The following is an 18595-nucleotide window of genomic DNA, read 5'->3' on the forward strand; positions in this document are numbered from 1 at the left end:
AACCCAGCAGGGAAGTTTCTGAGAATGGATACAAGCCTGTCTGTGATCAGACTGCCTGGCACTGCACTCAGCATGGCTCTCTCTAAACCCCATCTCTCCTGGAGACACTCAAAGGTTATGTAAGCAGGAAATGCACAATGGGCGGCTTGCCCGGCCCTGCTCTATACCTGTGCCTGTGACTCACTTTTCCTGGCATCTGTATCAGATATGCAAAAAAAAGCCATGCCTCCCCCTGAAACATCTCTTACAGTCTTGAAATGCTGGGAGTTAATTCTCTTGTTTAGCTAAACTCTCAAGGCTATGAAGAAAAAAAGGTGTAGGATAGATACCTTGGAGACAGGAGGAAGAATGGAACTGGAAAGTGGAATGGAGAAACAAACTGGGAGAAATGAAGACAGAGAGAGAGAGATTTTGATACACATTTGCCTTCTAAAGGATAGTAAGATGACTAACAATATTTAATTTAAATTATTTTTAATACACATGACCTTGTTGGAATTATAGGAAAAAATACAAAAATGTTTCTGCTTGCCTTTCAAGGAAATCTCAGATGCTTCATTACTTAGAGCTAATATCCTGCACGCAACAACTGTATTGCACTACATAGGAGACGGCTCAAATTAAAATATGATATTTCCCATTGCAATTTATATTTTTTCCAATGCTAAAATATTTTCCATGCAAGGTTTCAGCATTGCCACTTAATAGCTTTCAGAATCATTTTGAAAGTGTATGTGATGAGCATATTCTTGGATGAAAGTGGATCCCAATCTCCTTTCAAATATATCATAATGCATTCCAGGCTTGGCTTTCCGACATTATATTGATTTTCATAGACCCTGAAATGTATTGATGTTTTCTTTACTGCATCATAAAGTCTAGATGAACATACCTGAGGAAGGAGAATTTGGGGTTTAGAGTTTATTCTTGTTTTTAACAGTGTAAAAAGCAAAAAAATAATGAAATAGCCTCCAACACTTTCTGTGCTATTTGGGTTTCTCTTTGTACCAAAGACTAAACGATGCCAGCTATGGGGTTAGATTCCAATTATCACACTGTAGAAGCACCCAGCGAAGTACTTTCGCTGTGCCAAAGGTGAGCACAGTCTTTGCGAAAGCATCTTTTCCATAAGTAGGGGCCATTGGCTGAGCTGCAGCTTGATACTCATCTGTGTTCCAACGAAAATAAGAACAATTTCTGGGGAGCCTTAAAAGGCAAAGTCAAGAATAACACCAAATGCTGTAGCACATGTGTTGATCTGCTATGTTACATTTCAGCTGTTAGTTATGTTAATGGAACGGTTTCACATAATTTGTCTTGATGCATTTATTTTAATGATCATGTATATGTATCTTTCTATGACTGCCTGGTAACACTGATTGCATGATGTTCTGCTGTCACCTCCAGGCCAACTGCCGAACTGTATGATGTAAAATGAGTCCCTCGGTATACTAGGTACAAGATGTGTAAAAACCTATATGCTGTGAGATCTTAATACCGGCTTACAGGACAACTAGCAGAGCATATCACCAGGTTAATAAAACTGGGGACATTTAAAAAGAAGATTTTCAAAATAATTTATTAAAGTATTCCAGAGATTAGGAGAAAACATTCGTGCTTCAGCATTTGGCGTTTTTAGCAAATCCTTTTTTCTTAGACGCATTACTCCACTGCAATAGTAAAAGAAGTAACTCTAATCATGTAAGGCTACACAAAGATATGTATGTATCTTTCACCATCTTCTAGTAACTGTCCAACATGCCCACCAAGAGAGTAGAGGAAATATAAAGCTGTCTGCTGTTGCTATTTCCTTCTACTTATTGGGAGGTAGCATTAGGATCCTGCCAGATGGACTGACAGGGTAGTATCAACAAAGACCTCACTGGCCCCTGAGAAGAAGAAATATCCCATAAAACCCATGACACTATTTCATACACTGGAAAGATAAAAGACGAAAACAACTTTGGCTACTGAAATATACAAAGATTTTTCTTAAACTTTTATTTTCAGTTTATACTAAACAAACTGTGCAGGCTGTGGAGATTCTGGAGCAAAGATACTACGCTTTCTTTGCTAGGTACAAGCGAGGAGTTCATTGGCAGTCTCTAAAGGGTAGAGGAAAAATGTGAAGGTGGAGGGTCAGGGTCTCCAGCGATAACATTAGAGGAATATACGACTGAGAGGATCAGAGTGGTCCTTTGCCCTTGTCATTATCTCTTCCTCCATTGTAAACTGAAGCCAGCTTACAAGAGCTAATTCACGAATTTTCAGGAACTTGGTGAGTAGGTTGTTAAATTCAGTCACTATCAAAAATTATATAAACTTACAATTAAGCAAATTATATTAAAAACAAAGATGATGAATACTCAAAACCGATTACTTCCTGATTTTACTGTTTTACGACTGTCCATGCTCTTGAGGTTATTTACCTCTATTCTATCTGTCTGGTGGAAAATACTGTATAATGGTGGGCTGCTGCACCTCTCCTCCCAACTCTGTGCTCAGTAACACCATGTTGGCAGCTTGTAATCATCCACGGTGAGAGTATTTACACGCAGAGATCAGCAAAAGCTACAAATCAGGGCTGCTTATCCACCGCCCAGAGAGGTGGTTATTAAACATTTATCATCATACCACTGAGTATAAGGCAAAGATAATTCTCTTTTCCTATCATGATTACCAAAGAAAGAGAAATAAAGTAGGAAAAAAGCAAATGACACCAACTAATTCAAATACTCACTGGAGGCAAAGCCACATACCAGAATAAACTAATTCGGGCCAGATTATGCCAGTTTATAACACAGTTTACTTGAATACTGTATAACTGGCATCCATTTTTAAAAATACGGCTACAGTAAAGTTCTTTCTTTCTTTATTTATTTTTGGCTGTATTGGGTCTTCATTTCTGTGCGAGGGCATTCTCTAGCTGTGGCAAGCTCTTCATCACGGTGCGCGGGCTTCTCACTATCGCGGCCTCTCTTGCTGAGGAGCACAGGCTCCAGACGCGCAGGCTCAGTAGTTGTGGCTCACGGGCCTAGTTGCTCCGCGGCATGTGGGATCTTCCCAGACCAGGGCTCGAACCCGTGTCCCCTGCATTAGCAGGCAGATTCTCAACCACTGAGCCCCCAAGGAAGCCCAAGTTCTTTTTAATAGTTAAATTAAAGTCAAACTACAGGAGCAGGGCAAGTAAGTTTTTCTTTAACATTGTTTGTTTACACCCTGAATCGTCTTTATTTGGAAAAGGGCAAAGTTAAACTTCAAATGTTAAATTTAACTTCAGTCGGATTAGGAAACCAGAAGAGTTAAGAGTTTAGTTGGGAAAAGCTTGTTAACTTGTCCTCATGAGAAAGTATAAGGAGAAGCTATGAAGGAGAAACATTAAAGCATCATGAGAAATAAAACTAACTGGTACTAATGGATCTTGATGCAGTGTCTGGACCACAAAGAGACCAAAATCACTTCACAGATAATCTTGAACACAACAGAACAGATGTCCACTATGCTGTAACAACAACAAAAAACATATTACTGTACTTGAAGGCAAATAGCAAGTCACATGGGATCTTCTCAACTGAGCTCAATAATTCCATCCTTGGAGTTCATATAAAAAAATGAAATGAAACTGTGCTCCAAAAAGCTAAGGCAAAGAGTTCCTAGAGGAGTTTACAAAAGGAATGTAAATGTCCTGATATGGGACACTTTCAGAAATCACAAAATATTTACTTCAGCAAAAAGAGAAGTCTGTTTTCATAACTTCACAGCTCTAGCAGACACAGAACAACATTATCTGAGTTCATATGAGGAAGAAGAAAAATAATGAGCAAGTTCAAGCAATCCAATGTTTTTTTTTTTTCTGCAAAAGGAGGAAAAAATGATGATTTATAACGACCTCTCACACCCCACAAGGAACTCAAAAACATTATTGAGGAGCTATGCCGAGAGGGAATAAATTACAGATGGAGCTTTCCACAAATGGATTTTCATGTGAAGGACCTTGGGGTTTTTAGGAATTAGGAATCTTAAAGATGGGATCTAGAGATTGAAACATCCTGATACTGAGAGGCAAACTACTGCAGAGATCAACACAAGATGGAGTTGCACAAAAAAGATAATGTGATGACAATCAAATAGAGAATTTCTGGCAATTACTCAGACTCTACTAAGCAGAATTCAGTGCAAAAGAGAACGTAAGAAAATGGCAATAGGATAAAAGAGTAAAACAAACTTGAATCATTTTGGACAGAATGAAAAATCAAAAGGGAAAACAACATGTTAAATAAAGCCAAAAACAAACCACAAACTCAAGGGACGAAACAGACTAGGCTTGACTGACTCAGGCCATTGCTTAAGGTATTTTAAGCAAAATCGACTCAGTATATGATGGAATAAAATTCAAAAACAAAAAGAGTTATTATTAAGCAGTTTAGGCAACCTAAGCAACAAACAAGGATTTTATTTTTATAATTTTTGGATTCAACTTAAAAAACATTTTAACAGACAAAAGCAAAATAGATATTTAAACTAATGGAATTATTTAACCTCTAATAAAAATAATTCCTTGAAAATCAGTGAACAAAGAATAATTCAGAAAGGAAACCATGACTCTATTAACATTTTGGACCTAAAAAACCTGCCTCACAGAGAAGCTAACCCAGGCCAACAAAGCACAAGAAACTGATACTAAAACCAGGGTGCTGAGGAATTACTCTACAATGAGAAAATCAACCACCAAACAGATGGGATATTTACGTTCACCAGCATGGCACCTTGGAAAGCAAGCTCAAATGTAGCAGGTTGCTTGGAGTCAAAATAAGGGAAGTTAACTATGACCCTATGAATGTTCTTTCCTTCCAGATCTATCAGGCTGACCAGCTGCTCACAGGAGCAGCTGGCTGAGGACAGCGCTTCAAGGGCATGGTCAAGGACTGCCTCTGTAACACCTCTCTTTCTGGATGCTGCTGCTGATCAATGCCTCTTCTTGCCCGGAACACTCTTTTTTTTTAGATGTACTGGCATGTTCATTAGAAGTCTTGAGGCCTGTGAAGCCATTCTGTCTCTAGACAACTGCTCATATCCATTCTGAATTATTACACACTGATTTCATAGTTTAAGTTTCAGAAAGCAACCTTATTTTTAAGTTCCTTGAGTGAGGTGGGAGGAGACAGGGAGATTTCACTGTTGCTCTAGGGAAGCTTGTTAAGGGCTCCTTACTAAGAGAAATCTTGGACTATAAACACAGTATGTCTGGAAAGACAGAATATTGATCATTGTTGAAGCTGGGTGACGGTATATGGGAGCTCACGAAGCTTTTTTTTTTTTTTTTTTTTGCAGTACGCGGGCCTCTCACTGTTGTGATCTCTCCCATTGCGGCGCACAGGCTCCAGACGCGCAGGCTCAGCAGCCATGGCTCACGGGCCCAGCCGCTCCACGGCATGTGGGATCTTCCCGGACCGGGGCACGAACCCATATCCCCTGCATCGGCAGGCGGACTCTCAAACACTGTGCCACCAGGGAAGCCCCATGAAGCTATTTTATTTAAAAATTTTTTAACAATTAAAAGCACCCGGCTGGCAGTCATTTATAAATAATCAATTATTATCTATAATTAGGCTTATAGTATGTTGCTAAGAATATAAGCATGCCAATGAGTTCATTCAAAAAATATTACAGCATCTTTTATATGCCAGCTCCAGTTCTGAATATATGAGGTAAACAAAGCAGACTGTCTTCTTGGAACTTATAGTCCAGTGGGGGAAACTATTAAGGGTGAAATTCGATATTCAACATTCATAAAGATATTTTAAGATACCAAAGTGAAAAATTAAACAAGGTGATAAACAGATACTCCTTTTTTTCTAGAGACAATTAATCAGAAAGCAATGACTTAGAAGTTAAGAGTACAGAGTCTGCAGTCAGAATACTTGGTTCTAATTCCAAGCTCACTAATTGCTAAATGGAAAGTATTGCCTTAGGTAATTACTCAACTCTAAATCTCAGTTTCCTAATCTGTAAAATGGAGAGAACACCAATATCTACCTCTTAGAATTGTCAAGAACTAAATAAAATTATCCATGTAAAGTGATTTCCATAGAACCTGACAGATAGTAAACATTAAATAAATGTCAGGTATAATGATAATTATGGTTTAGAGAAGTTCAGGTGTTGATTTTTCTGGAAACAAAAGGATTAAAAAAGGATCTCGTTTGGTCCATAATCCTATAATATTCAAAATCTTAGGACTGAACATGGGTAGCTCGTATGAACATCAGGAACAGGGGAAACGAATGAATAACTGTAAGCCAGACAGCTGGCTGCTACATGTGTTCTTCCTGAGTCCAATTCACCAGCAAGTGCCACAAAATGGGATGCAGGACAAGAACCCTGTAGATTCCGTGCTCAGTGATTCATAGTGCTCAACAGTCCAAGCCCGAGTGGTACTTGAGACACCATCTCTCTGGTAACAAAAACAAATAATGTAACAAAGCCTGAATAATAACAGGCCTGATACTCAGAAACAACCTAATTATGAAGATTCTGAAATTTACCATTAAGCTATAAAGAGGTACATGATTTTCCACATTTAATCATCACCCCAACCTGACCCCTCACCCATGCCCATTCATCTTTTAAGAAACACAGCTTGATTCTTAATACTACTGCTGTATGAAGAAATAATGATCTCTGTTAGTGCACCTGAAAATACACCATCAGCCTAGAGAAGGAACATTTAGCTCATACCACTTTAATGAAAATGTCAGGACCACCCTGAAGTATTTAAGTCCTGTAAATGCCAAGTAAAGAGAGGAGCTAAACAATTAAGGTAATGGATGACAGCAAGCAAAGAAAAAACTAAGCTGATTATCAAAAAAATCTTCAACACTGCCCCTCTTATGCCATAAAATTTTTTCAAAGGAATTTGTGGTTAACACCCAAGGTTTTGGTAACCTAAAATTAGCTCAGACTTCATTGGAAAACATTGTCAGTACAATGCAAATTTCATAGAGAAAGAGCTACATGGTCTCTTCTTTCTCAATCTTTCTAGCACTCTCTGGAAAAGTAGGCAAAAAAAAGAGAGCATATTCTTGAACTTTGATAGTATTTGGGTGGTAGCACCTGTATGTGTTTTGTTCCTCAAAGTGCCCCCAGCATGGATCAGAGCCTCATGTATACTAGATGCTTATGATAAATATTTGTGGAAATATCTGCAACATTTTTAGGCAAGGGAAAATGTGCTTGTAACTGCTGGTCTAAGTGCTACCCAGTTTATGTTTCTTTCCTGTTTCTACAGTAATAGAAAATGGAGCAGGAGCAAAGGGGCCAAGTACATGGACATTACTGTAGAACCCTGAGGTAGGGCACAACCTGGAATGAACTTCATTTGGATCCACACTGTGCCTAAGATCACCTAATGGAAAATTTAAACGATTTGGGGCCAGAGACGTTGAGAAGGACAGCAATAAAACATTGTTGAATGAAAACATTAATGAATTCTGCATTATTATTATACCACAACTTACAGCTTCCTAAAAACACCAAGAGATGGTATAGGCCTGATGACATTAATTGACTTAGTTTTTTAGTTTCCTTTCTCTCTTGTGAAGTTGTGTAAATGTAAGAGTAAATCCGATCAAGCCACAGTAAATTTAAGAAAACTGAAATCATATCAAGCATCTTTTCCAAACATAACTCTAAGAGATTAGAAGTAAATTACAGGAAAAAAACATAAAAAACACAAAAACATGGAGCCTAAACAATACGTTACTAAATAACCAAGAGATCACTGAAGAAATCAAAGAGGAAATCAAGAAATACCTAGAGACAAATGACAGTGAAAACATGATGATCCAAAACCTATGGGATGCAGCAAAAGCAGATCTAAGAGGGAAGTTTATAGCAATACAATCCTACCTCAACAAACAAGAAAAATTTCGGGGCTTCCCTGGTGGCGCAGTGGTTGAGAGTCTGCCTGCCGATGCAGGGGACACGGGTTCCTGCCCTAGTCCGGGAAGATCCCACATGCCGCGGAGCGGCTGGGCCCGTGAGCCATGGCCGCTGAGCCTGCACGTCCAGAGCCTGTGCTCCGCAACGGGAGAGGCCACAACAGTGAGAGGCCTGCATACCACAAAAAAAAAAAAAAAAAAGAAAAACCTCAAATAATCAGTCTAACCTTACACCTAAAAGAACTAGAGAAAGAACAAACAAAACCCAAAGTCAGTAGAAGGAAAGAAATCACAAAGATCAGAGCAGAAATAAATGAAATAGAAACAAAGAAAACAATAGCAAAGATCAATAAAACTAAAAGCTGGTTCTTTGAGGAGATAAATAAAATTGATAAACCTTTAGCCAGACTCATCAAGAAAAAGGAGAGAGGACTCAAATCAATAAAATTAGAAATGAAAAAGGAGAAGTTACAACGGACACTGCAGAAATACAAAGCATCCAAAGAGACTATTATAAGCAACACTATGCCAATAAAATGGACAACCTGGGGCTTCCTTGGTGGCGCAGTGCTTGAGAGTCCACCTGCCGATGCAGGGGACACAGGTTCGTGCCCCGGTCTGGGAAGATCCCACATGCCACGGAGCGGCTGGGCCTGTGAGCCATGGCCGCTGAGCCTGCACATCCAGAGCCTGTGCTCCGCAACAGGAGAGGCCACAACAGTGAGAGGCCCACGTACCGCAAAAAAAAAAAAAGGACAAACTGCAAGAAATGGACAGATTCTTAGAAAAGTATAACCTTCCAAGACTGAACCAGGAAGAAATACAAAACATGAACAGACCAATCACAAGTAATGAAATTGAAACTGTGATTAAAAATCTTCCAAGAAACAAAAGTCCAGGACCAGATGGATTCACAGGTGAATTCTATCAAACATTTAGAGAAGAGCTAACACCCATCCTTCTCAAAGTCTTCCAAAAAACTTCAGAGGAAGGAACACTCCCAAACTCATTCTATGAGGCCACCATAAACCTGATACCAAAACCAGACAAAGTTAATACCAAGAAAGAAAATTACAGACCAATATCACGGATGAATATAGATGCAAAAATCCTCAACAAAATACTAGCAAACAGCGCTTCCCTGGTGGCGCAGTGGTTGAGAATCTGCCTGCCAATGCAGGGGAGACGGGTTTGAGCCCTGGTCTGGGAAGATCCCACATGCCGTGGAGCAACTGGGCCTGTGAGCCACAATTACTGAGACTGCGCGTCTGGAGCCTGTGCTCCGCAACAAGAGAGGCCGCGATAGTGAGAGGCCCGCACAACGCGATGAAAAGTGGCCACCGCTTGCCACAACTAGAGAAAGCCCTCACACAGAAACGAAGACCCAACACAGCCATTAATAAATAAATAAAAAAATTTAAAAATTCACGACATATGTTAATATTAAAAAAAAATACTAGCAAACAGAATCCAACAACACATTAAAAGGATCATACACCATGATCAAGTGGGTTTTATCCCAGGGATTCAAGGATTCTTCAATATACACAAAGCAATCATATTAACAAACTGAAGAATAAAAACCATATGATCATCTCAATAGAAGCAGAAAAAGCTTTTGACAAAATTCAACACCCATTTATGATAAAAACTCTCCAGAAAGTGGGAATAGAGGGAACCTACCTCAACATAATAAAGGCCATATACAACAAACCCACAGCAAACACCATTCTCAAAGGTGAAAAACTGAAAACATTTCCTCTAAGATCAGGAACAAGACAAGGATGTGGAAGTCCTAGCCACAGCAATCCGAGAGGAAAAAGAAATAAAAGGAATGCAAATTGGAGAAGAAGAAGTAAAACTGTCACTGTTTGCAGATGACATGATACGATACATAGAGAATCCTAAATATGCCACCAGAAAACTACTAGAGCTAATCGATGAATATGGTAAAGTTGCAGGATACAAAATTAATGCACAGAAATCTCTTGCATTCCTATATACTAAGAATGAAAGATCAGAAAGAGAAATTAAGGAAACAATCCCATTCACCATTGCAACAAAAAGAATAAAATACCTAGGAATAAGCCTAACTACGGAGGTAAAAGACTCACAAGACTACAAGACACTGGAGAAAGAAATCAAAGATGACACAAACAGATGGAGAGATATACCATGTTCTTGGATTGGAAGAATCAATATTGTGAAAATGACTATACTACCCAAAGCAATCTACAGAGTCAATGCAATTCGTATAAAATTATCAATGGCATGTTTTATAGAACTAGAACAAAAAAGACCCTGAAGAGCCAAAGCAATCTTGAGGGAGAAAAATGGAGCTGGAGGTCTCAGACTCCCTGACTTCAGACTATACTACAAAGCTATAGTAATCAAGACAATATGGTACTGGCACGAAAACAGAAACATAAATCAATGGAACAGGATAGAAAGCCCAGAGATAAACTCACACACCTATGGTCAACTAATCTATGACAAAGGAGGCAAGAATATACAAGGGAGAAAAGACAGTCTCTTCAATAAACGGTCCTGGGAAAACTGGACAGCTACATGTAAAAGAATGAAACTAGAACACTCCCTAACACCATACACAGAAATAAACTCAAAGTGGATTAAAGACCTAAATGTAAGACTGGACACTATAAAACTCTTAGAGGAAAACGTTGGAAGAACACTCTTTGACATAAATCACAGCAAGATATTTTTTGATCCACCTCCCAGAGTAATGGAAATAAAACCAAAAATAAACCAATGGGACCTAATGAAACTTCAAAGCTTTTGCACAGCAAAGGAAACTCTAAACAAGACAAAAAGACAACCCTCAGAACAGGAGAAAATATTTCCAAACGAATCAACAGACAAAGGATTAATGCCCAATATATATAAACAGCTCAGGCAGCTCAATATTAAAAAAAAACAAACAACACAGTCAAAAAATGGGCAAAAGACCTAAACGGTCATCTCTCCAAAGAAGACATACAGATGACCATGAGGCACATGAAAAGCTGCTCAACATCCATAATTATTAGAGAAATGCAAATGAAAACTACAATGAGGTATCACCTCACACCAGTTAGAATGGGCATCATTAGAAAATCTACAAACAACAAATGCCGGAGAGGCTGTGGAGAAAAGGGACCCCTCTTGCACTGTTGGTGGGAATGTAAATTGATACTGCCACTATGGAGAATAGTATGGAGGTTCCTTAAAAAACTAAAAATAGAATTACCATATGACCCAGCAATCCCACTACTGGACATATACCCAGAGAAAGTCATAACTCAAAAAGACGCATGTACTACAGTGTTCATTGCAGCACTATTTATAATAGCCAGGTCATGGAAGCAACCTAAATACCCATCGAAAGACGAATGGATAAAGAAGATGTGGTATATATATACAAGGGAACATCACTAAGCCATAAAAAGGAATGAAATTGGGTCATTTGTAGAGACATGGATGGACACAGAGACTGTCATACAGAGTGAAGTAAATCTGAAAGAGAAAAACAAATATTGTATATTAACACATATATGTGGAATCTAGAAAAATGGTTCAGATGAACCGGTTTGCAAGGCAGAAATAGAGACACAGATGTAGAGAACAAACGTATGGACACCAAGGGGGGGAAGCGGGGTGGGGGGGGTCGTTGGTAGTGGGATGAACTGGGAGATTGGGATTGATGTATATACATTAATATGTATAAAATAGATAAGTAATAAGAACTTGCTGTATAAATAAAATAAAATAAAATTCCAAAAAAATAGAGTAAACCCTTAGAGATCCTGGGTGAATAGGGGTAATCACTTAGACTGACTTATTTGCCATGGGACCCATCAACTGATTTCTTTGTAGGGATATAGAGGCACAACCGTTGCTCACTAGAGCATTAGGCCAGAATATTTATGAGCTGTCAAATTACTGGGTGGAGATGTCAGGAATGGGACTTCCAAATGTCAAGATTTCATCTAGCTAAGATTAAAGATCTATATCTCGAATGTAAAAGATTTGAGATTTAGTCTAAAGTTGTTGAGAGGAGTAAAACAGGACAGTATAATATTGTTGTTTGAAGAGTTGTCACCCAAAAGACAGATTTATTTTGTATTGCTTCACAGAGCAGGAATAAGACTAAAGGATTAAAGTGTTCGGCTCAAAAAATGGAAAAAAAAAAGAAGGAAATAGTTCTCTCCCTTCTACAGGTATTTGAAAAGATGTTGATTTAAAAAAAAAAAAACGATAACCAACTTTTATCTGCCAGTAAAGGCAGGACTTATTTAATTTCCAGTTAAGATGCTATTATCTGGTTTTATTTTAAATGTGACTGAAGTACCTCCATAATTCTCTCTCTCCCCCACTACAGAGTGAGCTCTTTAAGCCAAGAACTTTGTCCTAATTATCTTTGCATTCACAGGACATTACTTGGCACATACCAGGCTCTTTGTGAATGTTAACTAAGAAGTGAGTAGCAGAATATTATAAAATATAGCTTAAAAGTTTGTAATTATATGAAGCACATTTTGATTTAAGTGGTATTTTTAATCTCAGAATAAGTTATAGTATTGGTTAAATGAATAGCTGTTGGTTTAGGAGCTGCTGTTCTTCTACCTTGTTTTCTTCAAATTCCTATCTTCGTTCTCCATTAACCAGGCAATTGATAGAACCTTAAGTATTGACTCTAATGATAATAATACCTACTTATTTCATAGAGTGCCCTACATTAAACTACAAAATATTTCCATCTACATTATCTTATACAGACCTTACAAAGTCCTCTGCGGTAGACGTGATGAACTTTTATACGTAGAGCAGAGAAGGCAAAGTACAGCACTGAAGTAGGTTTTGTACCTCAAGTTTGAGCTTAAGTTTGTTCCCAGCTATGAAACCTTGGCAAAGTTAACATTTCAGAGATCTAGATTCTTTTTTTTTTTTCGGTACACGGGCCTCTCACTGTTGCGGTCTCTCCTGTTGCGGAGCACAGGCTCCAGACGCACAGGCTCAGAGGCCATGGCTCACGGGCCTAGCCGCTCCGCGGCATGTGGGATCTTCCCAGATCGGGGCACGAACCCGTGTCCCCTGCATCGGCAGGCAGACTCCCAACCACTGCGCCACCAGGGAAGGCCTAGATTCTTTTTTATCTATAAAAAATAGGATAAAAATACCTCCCATTCTTACTATGGGTATTAAATTAGAAAATATGTGACTGCTTCTTGCAGAGACTCCCTTTTTTGGTACGTTGGCAGGCTAGATTACTTGAATCTTTTTCTCTATAAACTGCCTAGAAGTACTGGATAAAGGATAACTAATATCCTTTTAAATGCATAGCTGCGGTAGTAAGGAAAATTACCATGGGTCAAAATTAAGGAGTGTACTGAAAACCAGGGTGCTAAGCACGAGCTGATGATGAGACTACCATGGGGTGAATCAAGGATGTGGGTTGTAAGAGCCACAGGGTACAGGAGATAGGGCCTTGGACCCTCACAAAGTGAAAATGTAACACTGAGACCCATATGTACACCATGGTCCTTGAAGGGGTACACACAAAGTGAAACATAGAGTGGGAAAAAAATGTACATATATACAACTACCAAACCTAGGAAACAAAAAGGAAGCTTGCTTGTCTTGGCTTATACTCTACGTAAAAGAAAAATATCTCCTGAGGATGCACTATCATGAGTTTACCATCATGTGGGTGTGGTTTTCAAGATTACACTTGGCAAATGAGGAAACCCCAAGATGACAAATTAGCAATAAAAATGTGCCTAGCAGAAGCACCACAGATAAAAACTTTACTATAAGAGCTCATCATTCAACATTACAAAACACACAAGGAAAGAATCCACCATGTCAGCAGAAATAATAAATAGCAGAATTAGTTCTCCCAAGAACTACAAATCATGGAATTATTGGATATTGTAGCAGCCAGACTCTAGGGTGGCACCCATGAACAGTGTCTCCTAGTGTTCATTCCCTTTCATAACCTTCTCCCCCTAAGTGTGGGCATTAACGTATGGCTTGCTTCTAACCAACAGAATACAGCAACAATGATGAGATTTATGTGATTACGTGGACATGATTATGTTACATAAGATGGTAATGTCAGTCTTACTAAGAAACTCCCTCCCTTGCTGGTTTTGGAGAAGCAAGCTGCCATGTTGTGAGCTACCATATGGAGAGGACCACATGGCACAGAGCTGAAGTGGCTGCTAGCTGACAGCTAACAAAAAATGAGTTCTTATTTTGGTGGTCTGCAAGGAACTGAATGCTGCTAACAACCATGTGAGCACTGAAGAAGACTGTTCCCCAGGTGAGCCCCAGATGAGAAACCAGCCCTGGTCAATATCCTGATTTACAGCCTTGTGGAGGACCCAGCAAAGCTGTGCCCAGACTCCTTATCCGTATAAACTGTGAGGTAATAAAGGTGTGTTGTTTAAGCCACAAAGTTATGATAATACGCTTATGTAGGAATAGATACCTAACACAGCTACAGACTATAAAATATGTTTAAAATGCTTAGAGACATAAAAGGAGAACTAAAAACATGAAGAAAAATAAGACAAAAAGATAAATCACCAGGAAGATTTAAAGAACACAAGTAGAATGTCTAATAATAATAAAAAGTAATTCCTTAAATGATTTAACTCAATAGATGGGTTAAACAGCAGATTGAAATCTGCTGAAGAAATAAAATATGAACTGGAAAACAGATCAAAGAAAATTGATCTTGTTCAGTTTTAAAACATATAACACAGATATTATAAGATGGAGAAACTTGAGAGATTAAGAGAGATATGGGATAGACTGAAAAGCACGAACATTGACCAGAGAATCCAGAAAAGAGAAGTAGAAAGACTGAAAGAAATAATGGCTGAGAATTTTCCAGAATTGATGAAAGACATGACTCCTCAGATTCTAGAAGCAACTTAGACCCAAGAAAGATAACTGTAGTAATAAACACATCGAGGTGACATACAGAACCCCAAAGTCAAAGGGAAGATTATAAAAGGAATGAGAAAAAACATCCTCCCTCAAGGGAGCAAAAGCAGACTCTTCAACAATAGCAATAGAAACCAGAAGACAGTAGAATAATATCTGCAAAGTGCTGAGAGAAAATTGTCCACCTAGAATTCTATATTCAGCTGAATGATCAATGAGAGAAGAAAATACACATTTTCAGACAAAAAAAATCTGATTTTTCCCACTGGTAAATCCTAATGAAAAACCTATTAAAAGCTATTCTTCAGGGCTTCCCTGGTGGCGCAGTGGTTGAGAGTCCGCCTGCCGATGCAGGGGACGCGGGTTCGTGCCCCGGTCTGGGAAGATCCCACATGCCGCGGAGCGGCTGGGCCCGTGAGCCATGGCCGCTGAGCCTGCGCGTCCGGAGCCTGTCCTCCGCAACGGGAGAGGCCACAGCAGTGAGAGGCCCGCGTAACGCATAAAAAAAAAAAAAAAAAAAAAAAAAAAGCTATTCTTCAGGGCTTCCCTGGTGGCGCAGTGGTTGAGAGTCCGCCTGCCGATGCAGGGGACACGGGTTCGTGCCCCGGTCTGGGAGGATCCCACATGCCGCGGAGCGGCTGGGCCCGTGAGCCATGGCCGCTGAGCCTGCGCGTCCGGAGCCTGTCCTCCGCAACGGGAGAGGCCACAACAGTGAGAGGCCCGCGTAACGCAAAAAAAAAAAAAAAAAAAAAAAAAGCTATTCTTCAGAAATCAAACCCAAAGGAAGGAATGTGATCCAAAAACCAATGGTAAGCAAGAAATTTGTGCATGATATGTATAGCTGATTCACTTTGTTATAAAGCAGAAACTAACACACCATTGTAAAGCAGTTAAACTCCAATAAAGATGTTAAATAAATAACTAAATAAATCTACACATCATTGATGGTAATAAAAAAAATAGTTAAGACTACTTACTGGGTATAAACAAAATTAACATATATATATTCTGAATCACATTGCTGTACACCTGAAACATTGTAAATAAACTATACTTCAATTAAAAAATGTGTTACCCTGATGTTCAATTCAATAAGGCAAAAATCTCACATTGCTGCAAGAACATCTTTATATTCAATAGCACTCTGTGGTAAAAGTGCCATGGATTTACCTAGCAATCCTCTTATTCCTCACTTTCATTTCATTCTTACCTACCCTCTCTACTCATTAATTCCTACATTCTCCACATAATTTTGCTCCTAGGCTCTAATTTTTACTCTTTTTTTCTCTCTTCCTCCTTCCCACTGATTTTTTATTTTGAACATGTTTGTATGTATGTATACATATGTGTAAACATGTATAATACTTATGCATGTATAATACATTTACTAATTTTTTTAAAATCCCAATGTATATGCTTTGGAGAGTGGTAAATTCTAAATGTGTAGTTTTTGTTGGGATACAGTTTGAAAGATTTCTACAAAGATAGAAGAACTTACAAAAGACTGTGGTACTTCATTCTATTGTAATGGTCTCTCACTGAAGCAAGTATGTAATGTTAAAAAAACAGTAGGACTATTGGCAGAAATCTTGGTTCCAAATCTTGGCAGTGATAGATGGTCCACTGGCAAGTTGTTGCTAGGATCAAAGACTGTATCTTTGCACTCTGGTGGTGCTTCTCTTCCTCCTTGCCAAGACCATTTCATTTGGTTCCTAACTGAACAATTCTATCTGGAAGCTGTGCAATGAAACCTTCAGGATGTGCCCAAGACTGTCGTTCAAACTCCTGGACCACAGTTAGTCATGCTAAATCACTATCACTGACCTCCCATCTAGTCTGCCTACAGATATTTCTGCAATACTTCTTGAGGTAATAAAACTTCAAGGTATGTAATGTGTCGATCAGCATACAGAAAGGCATGTAAGTCTTTTGTAATCAACCCTTGGTCTCTTACCACGCAGCTCATCAGATGTACAAAGACAATATAAAAATCAAGTTAGGGCTTCCCTGGTGGCGCAGTGGTTGAGAGTCTGCCTGCTGACGCAGGGGACACAGGTTCGTGCCCTGGTCTGGGAAGATCCCACATGCCGCGGAGCGGCTGGGCCCGTGAGCCATGGCTGCTGAGCCTGCGCGTCCGGAGCCTGTGCTCCGCAACAGGAGAGGCCACAACAGTGAGAGGCCCACGTACCGCAAAAAAAAAAAAAAAAAAAATCAAGTTAATGGCAACTTTAACACAGTGCCAGCTGATTATATGCTGCCATTGGCTTGATCAATCCAAAGATCTATATTGTACATGTACCCTTGAAGGAAGTTATACAGCATTTCTATTATAAAGAAACCAATGGTATTTCATATTGTGAAACAAATCTATAGGATCATGGTATTAGAAGCAAGTCTTATATCTGGGGGCAGAAATCTTGGATAATTAAAACCTAAACCAATTTAGACAACTGCTCCACTAACCAAAAAATAAAATAACCACAGATGCAAAAAGCAAGCAAGTCAAAAAGATTACATGATTTGCTCCTTTTATTTCCCCCAGTTAAACTAAAACCAATGTCTCCATCACTCCCCTCTCCCCATACTGTTTTGACTCTTCAAAAGAGAAGCTAGGGAAGGATAAAAAGCTTATGGGCCTCGATAATCCCAAAACAGAATATCTCAGAATAACAAAAATGTGAGTGTATCCTGTTTCACAATCATTTATAGCTGGTTGAATACCATTACAAAGAATTAACATCTACTAAGCTCAAACAGAATTTCCCCTTTTACAAGTGTATGGAAATATTGTGATTACAACAGCAACAAAAAAACCTACTTAACTGAGTGAGCTGCTGAAGATTTTTAGAGGAGTAAGTCTTGCAGTGGTGAAAACATAATAAAAATGGTGGCACTTTAGCAGTCAGAGGCAATAGGTTAGGGAAAGAAGGATAAGTAGAGAATTACAGGTAAATGATTAACAAGCAGAAGAGCCAACTGTGTGGTCTCAGAAAATGGTACTGGCAAATTAGAGATACAGTTTCATGATTTCATGGAGCCAGATCTGGGCTCTGTAGGAACCGAAGCCCTAATTCTCATGGTAAAAAGTACAAAGTTCTGTCAGCTGATTTATAAAACACAGTTATTAATGCCAAAGTCAGGGTGGTGGAGGTAACAGCAAACACCCAGCAGTACTCTCTGATGTCCTGAATAAGATTATAATATGATAATAAACAATATGACGAAGCTAATCTCCTCAGCATTGCTCAAGGAAAGGTCCCCTGGAATGGGGTTATTTCAGATTATAAGAACCACTTAAGTGGTCAAGAGATATAGAAGTGATCAGCAGTTTTCTAGGCTTGATGACCTCTCTCCATAAAAGATTAGGAGAGCCTAAGAATAAAAACTGAAAAGATAAGTTAGCTTGAGTCATAATTCTATTCCCTTTCTTTCTCCCCTCAAAAAATGGCTACTCTCTCTTTCTCTTTGCAGAGAATCCTCTGTTCTCCGCCCTCTATTTTGCTTTGGAGAGGTCTTAAGATGTTCTTTCCTCCAACTCCGAGTATCTGTCTTACATAGCATGTAGCACAGAAGGCCAGGTGATGACACAGGGCCTATGCCACACAGAATCAGTCAACATTCTTTCCCCATCTTTAGACGGGCCAATAGCCTAAGTATCTCCAACAGCTGATTGCTGCAGGAAGCTCAGAGAACATCTTTGGTCA

General features: G+C 39.1%; 1 protein-coding gene across 1 annotated transcript in view; it reads right to left on the minus strand.

Moving 5' to 3' along the window:
• The window catches only part of RGS22 (regulator of G protein signaling 22), a 172243-nt gene that overhangs the window by 74597 nt on the left and 79051 nt on the right, over nucleotides 1-18595 (minus strand). The gene's annotated exons all lie outside the window — the stretch shown is intronic.

The sequence above is a fragment of the Phocoena sinus genome, chromosome 17 (assembly GCF_008692025.1).
Source record: "Phocoena sinus isolate mPhoSin1 chromosome 17, mPhoSin1.pri, whole genome shotgun sequence".
Classification (NCBI taxonomy): Eukaryota; Metazoa; Chordata; class Mammalia; order Artiodactyla; family Phocoenidae; genus Phocoena; species Phocoena sinus.